Source organism: Ascaphus truei, chromosome 21 (genome assembly GCF_040206685.1).
Source record: "Ascaphus truei isolate aAscTru1 chromosome 21, aAscTru1.hap1, whole genome shotgun sequence".
Taxonomy (NCBI): Eukaryota; Metazoa; Chordata; class Amphibia; order Anura; family Ascaphidae; genus Ascaphus; species Ascaphus truei.
Window position 1 is genome coordinate 30,205,101 of NC_134503.1, and position 15,748 is coordinate 30,220,848.

The 15,748-nt window shown below is 47.1% G+C and overlaps 1 protein-coding gene across 4 annotated transcripts in view; it reads left to right on the top strand.

Annotated features, from left to right (window-relative positions):
* The window catches only part of TLR4 (toll like receptor 4), a 44,156-nt gene that overhangs the window by 21,943 nt on the left and 6,465 nt on the right, over window positions 1–15,748 (top strand). The window contains exon 2 of one of the 4 annotated variants that reach the window (XM_075579442.1): window positions 10,173–10,368. The exons of the other annotated variants lie outside the window; for them this stretch is intronic. The gene's annotated coding sequence lies outside the window, so the exon portion shown is untranslated. The remainder of the gene's footprint in view (window positions 1–10,172; window positions 10,369–15,748) is intronic. 4 annotated transcript variants of the gene reach the window in all.

A 15,748-nucleotide genomic window follows, 5' to 3' on the forward strand; every position in this document is an offset into this window, starting at 1 on the left:
TGTCCACTGTCCCCCTCCTGTCCACTGTCCCCCTCCTGTCCACTGTCCCCGTCCCCTCCTGTCCACTGTCCCCCTCCTGTCCACTGTCCCGTCCCCTTCTGTCCACTGTCCCGTCCCCTCCTATCCACTGTCCTGTCCCCTCCTGTCCACTGTCCCGTCCCCTCCTGTCCACTGTCCCGTCCCCTCCTGTCCACTGTCCCGTCCCCTCCACTGTCCTGTCCCGTCCCCTCCACTGTCCCGTCCCCTCCTGTCCACTGTCCCGAGCCCTCCTGTCCACTGTCCCGAGCCCTCCTGTCCACTGTCCCCATCCCCTCCTGTCCACTGTCCCCGTCCCCTCCTGTCCACTGTCCCCATCCCTCCCCTCCTCCTGTCCACTGCTCCTCCCCCCTCCCCATCTCCTGTCCACTGTCCCTCCCCCCACCTTTTCCTAGTGGTAAATTTAACTCACGGGCAACGCCGGGTCTCTCAGCTAGTTTATATATATATATATATATATATATATATATATATATACATATATATATATATATATATATATATATATATATATATATATATATATATATATATATATATATATACATATACACACACACTCTGTATTCACTCTCCCACTGTACCTCTTTAGCAGGTACAGGGCCACCGACAGCTTTCACGGGGCCCAGGACTAGAGTTACAACTGCCCCCTCCCCCCCCCAGCGGTCTTGCGAGGCACCCTCTTTCTCACCTCCTTGCTCTCTCACCCTCCTTTTTTCCTCCCCCCCAGGTATTACTATATCCCCCTGTCCCCATGTTACACGCTTCCTCTCTCCCCCCCCCTTCTCTCTTATACATTCCACCCCCAACCCCCCTCTATCACTCTGCTCTCCTCCCTCCTCTCACTCAATCCCCCACTGGCCACACACATAGAAACACACACACAATTCACACACAATACACATACACACACACACCTATTTCTGCCAGTGGCTGAACCGTCAGCTAATTAAAGCAGCTGGGAGATTGAAGGCTTATCTGCTAATGATCGGCTAATTGGGGTGGTGTTAACTGAACTCCACTTCTCTTTTGTGTGTATAAAAGTATATACAAATATAGGAAAAATACATATATTTTATTGGTAATATGATCTTTGCTTATAGTAAATTGTACGTATTACTGGGTCCCTTGTTTGGGAGCTCCTCTATCCCACACTGAGAAATAGCAAATAAAGTATACCGGTTTGTATGTGGAAAATGTGGGGGGGCCTCTCTCTGTGTGTGTGTGTGTGTATATATATATATATATATATTTTTTTTCTGTGTGTGTGAGTATATATTTGTTTAGTGTGCGGATCGACAAGGGCTGAAGATGATGAGATATATAACAGTGGTTTTCAGAAGAATTCACCCCCTACCAATGATATCACATTTTGTTTAATTGCAGATAATGTAAGCACGGTTTTTCAAGCAAACTTCTTTTTATTCTACGCTACAAAGCTGTAGGGGTTAAACTTAGCCCTGTTATATGAGCAGGTTAAATATCAGCTAAGGAAATGTACAGATTAAATTTACTGTTTGCATAAGTATTCCGCCCCTTAAGTCAGTACTTGGTAGGAGCCCCCTTTGCAGCAATTGCTGCTATGAGTCTTTTTGGATCGGTCTCTACTAGCTTTGCACAGTAGAATGGGTGAAATTGTTGCCCATTCTTCATGGGGAAAGAATCCAGTTCACGTTTGTTGGGGATCGTTGATGGACCGCAATCTTCAAGTCTTGTCATACATGTTCGATTGGGTCCAAGTCAGGATTGTGACTGGGCCACTCAAGAACATTCATTCTCTTCTTGTTCAACCACTCCAGTGTGGCTTTAGCTTTGTGCTTCGTGTCATTGTCCTGCTGAAATGTGAATTCCCTCCCCAGTGTCAGAGTCTTGGCTGACTCATAGAGGTTTTCATCAAAGATTCGACTGTATTTTGGACCATCCATTCTCCCCTATATCCTGACAAGCTGAAGAGAGGCATCTCCAGGGCCACCAACAGGGAGGGTCTGCCGCAGTTGGCATCCCGGGCCCCGTGAGTCAGGGGACCCAGCTACCCGGGTCCCCTGCGTGGCCGTGCCCCCTGCACGGCCGTGCCAGTTATATATTAAAAAAAAAAGTCAGAATTTTTTTTCTAGCAATTCCCCGTGCACATGCGCAGAGCCGAAGTCCCAGCGCGCATGCGTAGGAAAGCAAGGTGTCCGGCCTGCTGCCTGTGGCCCCCTCCCCCCAACATGGGACAGAGGGGAAGCACCGTTGCGAGGCCATGCATGCCAACCCATCTTCCCCCCACGCGCCTGTCTACTGCCCCGGGCAGCAGCTGCGGAATTAGCCCACCAGTCTCGCCCGCCCCCAGCCACCTACCTCCCATGCCCCCGAGCCTACCTTGCGTCTGGCAGGCAAGGAAGCAGGAAGCAGCACCCACCCGGTCAAGGTCAGTCACCCACCGAGGCACCCACCCACTCAGTCACTCACTCACCCAGTCACTTACCCACCCACCCAGTCACCCACCCAACTCACCCACCCAGGCAGTCACTCAGTGAAGTCACTCACCCACCAACCCAGTCACTCAGTCACCCACCCACCCAATCACTCACCCACCTACCCACCCAGTCACTCAGTCATCCACCCACCCACGCAGTCATTCAGTCACTCAGTCACCCAACCACCCCCCACCCACCCAGTCACTCAGTCACTTTTCCTTGTTTTATTTTCTATGCTAAGGGTCTTGGATAGTCCCTAATGGGATTGAAGCAGAAGAGATCTTCATTCATATAGGTCTCCCCTTTTCACTTTGTAGGGGCACCTATCACCCACTGTTGGTAATATATATCCTTTGTATCATCATATGTGGGTCACTTTGTTGGATCTGATTTTTTAGTTAGCGCCTAGGTTCATTCTGCCTTACTCGGTCAACCCAGTCACCCATCCACCCAGTCACTCAGTCACCCACCCAGTCACCAACCCACCCAGTCACTCACCCACTCAGTCACTCATCCACCCACCCAATCAGTCACTCACCCAACCACCCACTCAGGCAGTCAGTCAACCATCCACCCAGGCAGTCAGTCAACCACCCAGGCAGTCAGTCAGTCAGTCGAGGCAGTCAGTTACCCACCCAGTCAAGTCACCCACCCAGTCAGTCAGTCACCCACCCAGTCAGTCAGTCACCCACCCAGGCAGGCAGTCACCTGTCTTTTGTTGAAAATATAAAAATAAACAGGTTGCATTGTAATGTTTTTTTCTGTATCACAATAAGAAAACAGTTAAGTAAAAGTTGCGCGCTAAACAATATTTTTTGTGGTAGGTACGCTATGGGTTCGGGGGGCAGGGGCTGCTCCTTTCATTTGTCCTGGGCCCCATGATTTCTGTTGTCGGCCCTGAGCATCCCCATAACATGATGTGTTATCTGCTTGACAGGTGGGATGGTGTTGACTGGGGGATGAGTCAGTGTTTTCGCATCAACAATGAGCCAGTCCCTACACAAAGCTGGGCTGTCCGGACGGGTGGCCAGAAAGAAGCTATTATTCAAAAAGACATGGAAATGTGGGAAAAGGTCTTGTGGTCAAACTAGACAAAAATTGAACTTTTTGGTCTAAATTCCAAAAGTTACGTTTGACGCAAGCTCAACGTTGCACATCACCCAGTCACCACCATCCCAACTGTCAGGCATGGTGGTGGCAACATCATGTTATAGGAATCTACTGTATTCTATCTACGTGTGTGTATATATGTATGTATATATATATATATATACTTTGTAACATCGCCGGAAGAGGAGATCAGTGTATCTCAAAAGCTCACACAAATAAAAGCATTTCGTTAGCCACAGAACGGTATCATCTATTTATTTTTTGATTATTGAAGCTCGGCTAACACGGTACCGATACCTCTACATGTATATATATATATATATATATATATATATATATATATATATATATATATTTACTATGTATCTATTTCATTATCTCTACATCTGACTACCTACATGCTTTCCTCCTTAGCTATGTACCCTACTCTATATAAACAATGTACTAGCTAACATTATATATGCTTACCTATTGTCTACCTATCCGTATATCTCTATGTTTCTGCCTGGGGATATATCTAATTCCATGAATCTGTATACACACACACACACACACACACACACGTCTATAATTAGCTTTCTATATGTTTTATCTAATGATTTCATTATTTTCTATATCATCTCACTCTTCTCCCGCTTCTCTTTCCTTTATTATTTCACCCCCACACAGTTTACTCTCTTTTTCTTCACGTTGCCCCATGTTCGTCTCCCTTACACCTTCTCTTTTCAACGTTTCCGCCTCCTGCTTCTTTTCCCTCAGGTTTCCTAATGCCTCCCCCAACGGTCTTTACCAGGGTTTTGACCGCCTGTATAATGGAATAACGGTCCCGTTAAATTGTCCTACAACTGATTGTCCTGCGCTCTCTACTCCTGACTCGAGGACAAGGTATTCACATAGGGGTGTGTGGCAGGGAGCAGGGTAATTGCGGTGGCTATTGGAATCTCCGAGGAAGCCCAGTACTGGTGTGTGTGTGTTAATTAGCTACCCTGGCAAGAGAACAGCACAGTCCACTCAGGCCTGGAGAATGTCTACAGCAGGGGAGGCCAAATCCAGTCCTCAAAGGCTACCAACAGGTCAGGTGTCATGGATATCCCTGCTTCAGCACAGGTGGCTCAATCAGTGACTCAGCCGTTGGCCACCCTGGTCTACAGGGTAAAACTCTGCTGAACATTTAGTAGGACTACTTTGCTGATACCTGAGTAAGAGCTCGGAAAGAGGACTTGGGACATACTGCCATGGTAGCACCAGCTGGGCTAGAACAGGCCGCGACCAAAAATCTGCCAGAGTTTAGCCACCACTCACCTCGCCGCAGGGACATCTCTCTGCCGGCCACTTCGCCACCAACGTAAGCCCCTAACCTTACACCTTACCTTAAAAACATCTAATCTAAAACCCTAATACTAACACTACCCATTACCCTAAAAAGCTAATTCCCTTTACCCTAATCCCCTTTACCCTAATCCCCTTTACCCTAAGGCTAAGGCCCCGCTCCCTCAGTCAGCGCGCCTGCACTGCAGACAGGCGGGGCACTGACAGACACAGACCACGATATGCGGTCTGTAGGGAGCGGGAGAGGGCGTAGCTTGAGCGGAGGGACCCTCTACTCCCCCCCTCCCTCCCTCCCTCCACGGGCTCGGGCTGCAGGAGGGAGCTGCTGCGGGCTGCTGTAAGGTAAGCAGCTCCCTCCCCCTTCTGCCACAAAAAAAACACACACACACACACTACCTTGAGTAGGAAGCTGCCTGATGACAGCTCCCGCTCCCGCCGCTGATTGGCTCATCAGCGCACCGTTCGGGATCACAATTTTCTTGAATCCCCTGCCCAGGGGGGCGCGAGATTACCGACAGGGGTAAACCCCGCGCGCTTCCTTAAGGCGCTTAGATTAAGTGCTGGGGGTGCTGCAGGGCCTCTGCAAACAATACTTAACTTGATTCAGCCGGCATTTGGAGACGCGTCGCAATGGCAACGCCGCGTCAAATGATGCAGCGGCATCATGTGACATCACATTGCTATGGCAACGTGACGTCATGAAGCCCAGACGCCGGGACTCAAGGTAAGGATGGAGGGGGGCGCGCGGAGAGGACAACATCCGGCAGGGGGGCTCAGGGAAATTTTTTTGCGCCCCCTGCCCTAAAGCACCGTACCCTAATCCCCTATTCTAAAAACTTAACCGCGTACACTAAAACCTCAATCCTTAACCTCTTACCCTCATGGCGAAATGAACCCTTAAATTAACTTAACGAAATGGCCGGCGGCTGATTGTCCAGTGGCGGAGTGGCTGTGGTGGAAGGGTCTCTCTGCAGCCGAACGCCGGCGGACACATGGTTGCGGTGAGACGGTTCGCGTCCAAATGTCCCTGATTTCCGAGCGCCGGCCACGTCCTTTTCTTCGTAGTTTTTATGATTTCTGTACATACGAGCTGCGGAGATCATTGCTCCGGTTACAGGGGGGGCGAGGGAGGTCTTCCTTCGTGGGTAGAATAGGGGATATAGACACAGAGTAGCCCAAAATGCGAATAAACTGGCTCGGCTGAAACCGGGATTTACTAAATATTTGAAATATGGAAGATGCTCTTATTGTTTGCTCTGTCCTGATGAAGGGGAGTTTGACAGAAAAGTTAACGCTTAAAATTATGGAGCACACACACACACACACACACACACACACACACACACACACACACACACACACACACACACACACACACACACACACACACACACACACACACACACACACACACAGTGTAACACACAGTGTCACACACACACACACAGTGAGACACACACAAACACAGTGACACACACACACACACAGTGTAACACACAGTGTTACACACACTCACAGTGAGACACACACACACAGTGACACACACACACACACACGTCACCTCTCCTTCAGGCCGCTGCCATCTTAGTTACTCCGCGAGGGAGGAAAGGGGTCCTTCCGGCCGCCGCCATCTTAGGCGCCGCCTGGCAGCTGCAGGCTCCCTGGCAGGGAGGTGAGTGGAGCGGGAGGGAGGTGAGTGGAGCGGGAGGGAGGTGAGTGGAGTGGGAGGGAGGTGAGTGGAGCGGGAGGGAGGTGAGTGGAGGGAGGTGAGTGTGTGATGGGGGGGGAGGACAGAGAGAGAGAGGTGTGTGTGTGTGTGTGTGTGTGTGTGTGTGTGTGTGTGTGTGTGTGTAAGTCTTTATTTATATAGCGAAAGAAGTGAAGGAGAAGCAGGGCACTTCGGATTTGAATAAAGTTTATTTATTGAGCAAGTAGATCGACGTTTTGGCCTTTCTCATGAGTAAATGGCTTAGTAAGTAAAAGTCACAAGTTAGGTTTCTGCGCTCGCGCTGTCCTCTTGAAACCAGTGTAATCCGCTTGCAGCTGTCCGTGCTAGGAGCCACACCTCACATACTCCTACAAATGGAGAACTCCTTAGAGAGTTCTCCAAATGACAAAGAAAAACAATGCACACAAGCGCTGTGACGGTGAAGGGGTAACCAGGCCATAAATACAGGTATTATGCCCGGCTGGTTACCTCTGAGCCCTGTGTCAGGTTTTAGAAGGTCAGCTCTTCAACCTGTGTATTGTACCTGCAATTAATGTAATTACATGTCAATAAAGATTTTCTGTGTGTTTTACCTTTCCAGGAGTGCTAACCAGTGGCGATTCTCAGGCTATGGGTTTCAAGGGGGGGGTTGCGGTAAAAGTGTTGTCAGATTGTGTCTATGTAGCAGGTGTCCAGAGTTGCTGGCTACCCCAAAAATGTATGAATCAGGTCATATTCCCGGGGACATATAGACACATCACTCCGGTCAAAATCCTCCCTTGAAAACAGTTACGCGACTCCGCCAGGTTTCCCTGCTTCAGCACAGACCAGGAAGGTAAAAGGGGGCATAGGGATTTTTGTATCCCGGGTACAGTCAAGGGTCCCTAGGTTAGTAAGGGGTCCCCAGTATATGCCCAGGTACCCCCGAATCAGTCTAGAGGTTCTGGGGGTTTCTCCAACTCTATATTAAATTGAGAGAAGTTTTCTGAAACCTAAGTCCAAGTTTCAGTAAAGGAAAGAGATACAGCCCTGGGACTGCGCCTAAGCGTTTTTTTGGTTCTAAAGAAAATTAGGTTTCCTTAAGGGACGGAGCTACAGCTCTGAGATTGCAGCTAAGATGCAATTTCATTCCACTTCAGGACTTAGAAGAAAAATGGGACATATTTTTTTGTTTCATAAAATGTTTAATAGCCAATGTGGCTATAATGTTTTTACAGTCTAACTCAGGTTTACAGTTGATGTGGGATATGGGTAGTGGGAATAAAAGTATATAGTCCCATTCTAACCCCCAAAAACCCCATAGCCCTAAAGACTTTGTCTAAGTAAAATGTATATTTTTATTAAACTGCAATGTTTGTAAATGTATTATACTTATAAGCTGGGACTTTCAAAGACGGTTCTACGAGGGGGGCTAGTGGGCTACCAATTTGTGATGCCACTGAGTCTGCCCTAGGTCCGTACTTCAAAATCACAGATGCTGCCAGAGGTGTTGAAGCCGTTTGGGCAGGATGGTTAGGTGGAGTACCCACATCCGGGAAATAATGCCAGCTATCGCGGCCAGCATTTGCCTTCCCAGACTTGGAGGCACCTAACCCAGCGGGTGGCTTCTGAATAACAAGTGGCTAAGGTGGCAAACTCACCCATGCCCTCGTTGCATTCTGAAGAAACCGCTTTCCTGGCTTTGGAAAAATGGCAGCCCTCTGATTGGCTGGTTATAAAGTTCCCAGGCTCGGATTGGTTGTAGTATTTCATGAATTAATCTGAAATACTATAAGAAAACCCAGCAACCAATCCGGTCCTCAGATTCTAAGCGCCAAGACAGCAGCGGTAAATTCAAAGATTCTCTGTGAGAGATGTCAGTGAGCCAACTTCGGAAATTTGAAGGAGAGAATTTTTCTAAGTCCCACTTTCAGTGGAATAAATAAAAATTTGTTTTACTTCTTGGTTTTGATCAGTGATATGATCCCGGTATAAAGGTGTAATTGCCTGGCTCCCGTGACAAGTGCACCACGGATTAGTAAAATGAAATATTTAATATCAGGTCACCTGGACCACGAAAACACAAAATCAAATGATATAAAGAAAATTATCAAATGACAAATCACAATCAAAAAACATATAACATTAATGACAAAATGTGTAATACATGGCTAGTCCCACAGAGAGGATACTAACCCAATATAAGCTTCTGTGAAGCACAATAAACCACACATTTAAATCAAAATATAGTCAAACTAACATTCACTATGGGATTTCTAAGGTACATTGATTTAAAATCCCAAATGAGGGGAACGAGTACTAACCGCAAGCGGCAGCGGATGCTCTGTGTGGACGCGAATGGTCCGGACTGCACGACCACACGGCAAACAAATCTCTCTGCTGGCTCTTCCTGGTCATCGCGTTCCAGCCAATGGGTAACTGCGCTGGGCTGCCTCTCGTGACCTCAACGCGTTTCGCAACCACGTGCTTTGTCAGGCACGTGTCCCTTGTCAGAACTCATCAGTGTTGGTGTTATGATCATCCAGCGACGTCCATCTGTCCAGTGCAGTCGCGTCCTCCCGGTCAAGCGGTGGCGTAATCCAGGGCTCTCTCTAAGGGCTTCTGTAAGAGATGTGTGCCGAGGTACATATAATGAACACTGATTTGTGTGAAATGATATCTTGGCTTTATTGAGCCTGTTCCTTTATCCAGGCAAAACATACAAAAACAACAAAATAACAAACGCCTAACCCTGTGTAAGGGCTAACTTACTTCTCCAGACCCTATCTGCAGGACTGGAGGGATATTCCCATTACCAGCCTATCACCCCAAAGTCTCAGGAGGTACCTTAAGCAGGTGTCCCTCCATGTCAGTCTCTGGCAGGTTCCTGGGTCCCCTGTGTCCAGGAAATATAGGTCTCTGGGTGTCTTGATCTCAGCACAGCCTTTGTGCTCAAGGCAGTGTCTGTGTGCAGGCTTCTCTGCTCTCCTTCTGTCAGCCCAAATGTGAGCTAAGGAATCTCTCTCTTGTGTTTCACATGAGGCTTTTTACAGAGCTCTCATTAGTCCAGTGTCAGGATCCATGATCCTCAGCGCGCTCCTCGCTTACAACAACCCGCGACCGGGTTTTTCGCTTCTCCCGCCTCCTGCAGCACATCTCGCCTACTGGCGAATACCAGCATTCCATCTAGGGGTGTGTGCGGACCACACTCTGCACTAAATGCTGTCCCCACCTCCAGGCTACACTCACGCAGTGATGCCACCGTCACGCAGCACACACTCGCTATGCGTAGCACTCGCACACGCGCAGAACCATCCCAATTCCTGTGCCTAAGTATACACCTGTGCTGATTCTCTCCTGACAACCTCAGCCAGGCATACTACTGAGTATGCTCTCCTCTCATTGGACTATCTCCCTTTATATGCTCAGCTGCCACACTGCAAATTGGCTGAGCATAAACCTTCCTATGAGCAAAGTGTTCACTGCTGCCTTGCCTCCACAGTCTTGTTGTGCTTCCAGATCCTTGTTCCTGACCTTAGCTTTTCCTACAGACTCCACTATTCTGTTCTCCTGACCTTGGCTACGTACGACCATCCGTACCTCTCCATCCTGACCCCGGCAAGCGTCTCGACGATCCGCACCTCTCCAATACTGACCTCAGCAAAGTACCACGACGATCCGCCTCTCTCCAATCCAGACTACGGCTAAGTACCTCCTACGATCCGCTAATCTCCAACACCGACCTCGGTAAGTATTATTGACCATTCAGAACTCTCCTACCCGACCCGGCTACCACGACCAATCTACACTCCAGACACACCCACATGGCTGTGGGTTGGTGTTATATCAAATCCCCACTTCGGCTTCGTGGTCACACCTTGTTTGTGATGAGCACTCCTTACATCCAGGTGGAGACTAGTTAATTGAGTGGCTGCAATCAACTATCTCTCTGCTGGTTTCACAGAGCTCTGAGCCTGCTTTATTTAAACAGGGTTATGTCCCTGTTACATACCTCCCCTGTTTGTGGGAAGCTCAGGATTGCCATGGCTAAAGCCCATCCTTCCACTCGCACTCGAGATATCTCTGCGGCTCGAATGAGATGATTGGAGCCCTTTTTCCAGGTCAGTAATGTCTCCTCAAGAAGATGCTTGAGCTCAGCACTCTTCAGTCACTCGAGAAGGACTTTTCCCAAGTACCACTTGGTCATGTATTTTCCCCTGTGTCAGGCGATTCTTTCTTCCCTGAGTTTAGGGTGACCCCATGCATCGGGGTTTCTAGCCATATTCACGGTGGTTCAAGCTGGGTGGAGTTTTTATCCATACTGATCGACTCCCGTGGCATCTCAGTTTGGTAATTACCTAGTATTGTACCTGTAGAGGTGTGAACACTGAAACAGTTCTGCCTCAATCTAGCCAAAGACCGTATCTTTCCAGTGGCTATCTTCATTGTGAGGAATATAGCTTGGGCCATGGGGCCACAGTAGCATGACTGTATTGGTATTGCGCTTCCCAGTCGTAATTCGGTTCTTCTTTCCTGACTTGTGTGGAAAGCCGATGGTAGTACTGAGATGGCATTGCGGGTGCGCTTATAGCAACACACAGCTTGCTTGGCTGTAATGTAGAACCTATATCTGGATTGAATCACACCAGCAGCTTTTGTAGTAGTATTGTATGTCTTTATTTGTATAGCGCCAAAAGTTTACTCAGCGCTTCACAAAGAATACAGTACAGGGAATTATAATAATACAATAAGCGCAGCAAAATCAGACAATCAGAAAGGAAATCCCTTCCCCGAAGAGCTTACAATCTAAGTAGTATGATGGGAGACTTACAGAGACAGCAGGTGAGGGAGTAAGTGCTGTAGATGGCAGTGCTTGGCCACAATGGGTGGTAGGAGTGACTGTGGGTGCGGGACAATAGCCATGAGGGCTGGCTATTGGGATGCTTGATTTGTGGGGTGAGTTTTAAGGTTCAAATAAGGTATTAAATCAGAAAATTAACTCAATTTACAGTGGAAGAGATGGCTGGGAGGCTTGGGTGAGAGCAGGTGTGTATGTCTGGGTTCAGGCTTAGGGGAGATCCCCAGCAGCAGGAAGGAGTAGAAAGAGGGTGTGAATAGAGGATTTGTGTGGTTTTTTTTTTTATTGAGGGGTAAATAAGTTGTTGTGAGAGAGGTGTATAAATAATGGTGCAGTGGGAAGTTGGAGAGAACTGAGACATTCACAAAGGAGTGAGGAAACAGTAAACAGAAAAAGCAATAGGGAGGGCATAGTGAGATGCAGGAGGAGAGACTTCCCAGTTATTGGAGGATAAGAAGAGTACATATAATCATAGCATTTAGAAATCAAGTTCTCACAGTAGCAAAGTTGTTGTTGTTGTTGTGCAGAGTCCAGATCTTTCTCTAATCTTGACCTCCAATTTCAACTCCAAACTTAACTCTACAGACTTTAAATGTGATACTTTCATGTTACACACAGCCATATGGCTCACAGCCAAGATAGACTGTCTTAAATACTCCGATCACATGCATTTGACTAACAATTAAGGAAGGGGGTCGCCTAATCAACTCACAGAAACATATCAAATAGTTAATTCGATTTTAAATTCTGTTGCAACTGATAAGAGAATTCAGCTCACAGAAACATACCTGTTTGAAGAAATTAATCAGAATGTTAGTCCAGGTATTCAGAATGCATCCACGATTAAAGATATAGAAAGAAAACATCCAGAGATATTAACTCCAAAATTAACTATACTGACACTTTAAATGTGACACTTTGATGTTACACACAGCCATATCTTTGCTGCAGACACTTCCTACTGTAACATTTAACTGGAGTAAGATTACACACTGCTTCAAATGTTCATAATTCTTTCTTTGACGTTGCATTCTCCATATGGATTGGAGAAGGCAGGCGGCTTTATTCTGACTATTTAGCCGACGAGTTTCCATTCCTCTGTAGGCAGCCTGTATGGTGAGCGCGGCAGAGCGTTTGCGCAGATACATTTCTCTTTACAACCTTGCTTGGACAATAGCTTTGTAGTATTTCTGAATAACTCTGCTGCTTTTCTCCCTTTTTAAGAAGTGTAGCTCATCAGGGAGAGAATCCTGTTTCTGGAGCTTGCTCTGATTGTGCATTAACGCATTCTTCATTATATTTTGGAGCTCTGCGGATTTTTTCGTTCGGGCCGCAGCTGCTTGCCTCAGTTTCTGGACCTTCTTGTGCTCCCTCTTGTACCGTGTCACCTGGCCTCTAAGCTTGGCCTCTAGCGATACTTTGGTGATGCTCAGGATAACCTTCAGTTTCTCATGCTGCTTTGCGGGGACACACTGGGTAATCAGACGTTCCTGCAGCACTTGTATTTCTTTAGCAGCCTGCAGATTTTCTTCCTGCAGAGATCGCTGCTTCTCTTTGGCAATCTGTAGGTGCGTACGCAGACATTGCAGTTGGTTCTGCAGTAGGTGCTCTGCTTGTGTGCATTGCTCCAATGCTTCTAACGTTTCATATTCAAATAGTTTCAACCTTTTTTCTAGCTCATGAAGCTTTTCATTCTTTTCATTGACATGGTCTGTCAAATCATAATTTTCTTCTTTCAGCCTTGTATTTTCTCGTTTTGCAGTCTCTGTAACATTCAGGGCCTCCTTGTAGTCCTCCTTCCATTTACGCACTTCTGAGTTGAGACTCCCGGTCTCCTGGCGTGAGACTTCTATCGCTAGGTTTAGGGTGTGAAGCTCCTTCTGAGAGACTTTAAGATCCATACTAAGAATATAGTCAGTTTTTTGAGAGATGTTTGGGAATGATGCTCCTCAGCGAGACTGTGAAGTTCCTTTTTTGAGACTTCCAATTCTGTGTGGCAGCTGCTGATCTCTTTGTGTGAGGCATCCAGTGCTATGAGGAGAGTATGATCCTCATTCTGCGATATGTCCACCTCTGTCCGGATACTGTTGACTCCCTGGTGTATGGCCAATTCCTCACTAGCTGCATGCTCCTTATACGGAGAAATGCAGTGATTATATTTGTTTTACATTATTTGTTGGGCCGATTTTAATCCTTAGCAGCATGCTCCTAGAGGGCAACACTACTATGGTGTAATTTAATATATTTAGCCAATCACCTGCAACTGCTTATTGAGCAGTTTGTGGCAGGCCAGCCCCTCCTCTTCTAGGTATATAATCCCAAAGGTCCCATTATTTCACTTCACTTGCAGACATGTGAGTAGCTGTACTGGAATACACCAGTTTTTAATTGCACTAGGTTATATAAGCATATGCTTTGATAATTTAACCCCTTCTGGGCTTATTTCACATAACACTAGTATGCATTTAGCGTAGGGACCTGCTAATGAGACTTACCTTGACGTGGTTAGCAGGCTTGGCATTATTTGATCAAAGGATGTATACCAAAAGTCTCCTTTTTTCTTATAGGTATTTACACCATACATATATATATATATATACACATTCCCCATTGATTGCTATCCCAAAGGGAGAAGCGCAGGGATTCTCTTTCTGTTCATCCTTATCCGTATCCTTATGGGACCTAAAGGGCTAATCTTCCATGGGGTAGGGTTCATTACAGGGGCGGCACATCTTGTCCTCCATTTTGGGGCTATCAGGTGTATTTTTTTTCCTGACCTCGGGAGGCGCTATTGCAGCTGTTTTCACTGTATTCGTTAGAAGCCCATCTGGTAGTCCTACAGGTGGGCAGACTTTGCTTGCAGAATTTGTAGCTCTGTAGACTTTTTCTTTTTCTTCTTTACTTTGGTAGGTGCTGAAACATCAGAAGTACTGTGCACAAATTCTTTCTCATGAGTGATACTGGCTGTTCCCTTGCCAAGTAAAGCTCCTGTATCTTCCTCGTGACCACAGTGCATTGCTTGCTGCTGCAGTTCCTTGGCATGTTGAAAAAAATATTCCAATGGCTGCAACCCTTTTTCTGGGGCCACATAGGGATCATCCTCATCATTCGAATAAGGCCTGAAGGGACACTGCCACATGTATCTGGGCTCTTTATACCAGGAACACATTTTCTTCCCCATTCTTGCAGAATCTGTATTTGACTTCAGCTGGGCGGCCATGTTATATTCCATGGGTTTTTTTCCCCCACAAGTGGTGGGATAGACTCTGGTCACAGCATCAGTACCTTGTTAGGGTCACCGTCTGTCACAGTCATCCCAGTCCAAATGTGGCATTGTGGCTTTCTCCAGTGCAGTGTAGCTTTCCTGCCTGGATGTGTAGCAATTTAAATCTGGTCACTTCTGCACGTGATTCTTTGGTTTGTTGCTCAGGCTGTTTGCAGGAACTGTATGCAGGCAAAAGCACAAAAAAATCACAGGCAGTCTCCAGGGCAGCTTTTCAATTCAAGGGCCACCTCTAATCCCACTTCTGACACTATATGTAAGAGATGTGTGCAGAGGTACATATAATGGAGACCGATTTGGGTGAAATGATATCTTGGCTTTATTAAGCCTGTTCCTTTATCCAGTCAAAACATACAAAAACAACAAAATAACAAACGCCTAACCCTTTATAAGGGCTAACTTACTTCCCCAGACCCTATCTGCAGGACTGGAGGGATATTACCATTACCAGCCTATCACCCCAAAGTCTCAGGAAGTACCTTAAGCAGGTGTCCCTCCATGTCAGTCTCTGGCAGGTTCCTGGGTCCTCTGTGTCCAGGAAATATAGGTTTCTGGGTGTCTTGATCTCAGCACAGCCTTTGTGCTCAAGACAGTGTCGGTGTGCAGGCTTCTCTGCTGTCCTTATGTCAGCCCAAATGTGAGCTAAGGAATCTCTCTCCTGTGTCTCACATGAGGCTTTTTACAGAGCTCTCATTAGTCCAGGTGGAGACTAGTTAATTGAGTGGCTGCAATGAACTCTCTGCTGGATTCTCAGAGCTCTGAGGCTGCTTTATTTAACCAGGGATAAGTCCCTGTTACAGCTTCCTTCCCCCATCCGATTGGTCCTGGGTAGAATCAGCATACTCCCGCGTTGTCTTCTGTGGCACGTGACGTCATCCCGTATCGGCGTTGGCGCTGTGCGCGCAGCGTCATCCGGACCCTCCATTGTTGATGTTTGTTGCTAGGCAACCCGATATGTATGCTCAGAATGAGCGCTACTGATGATA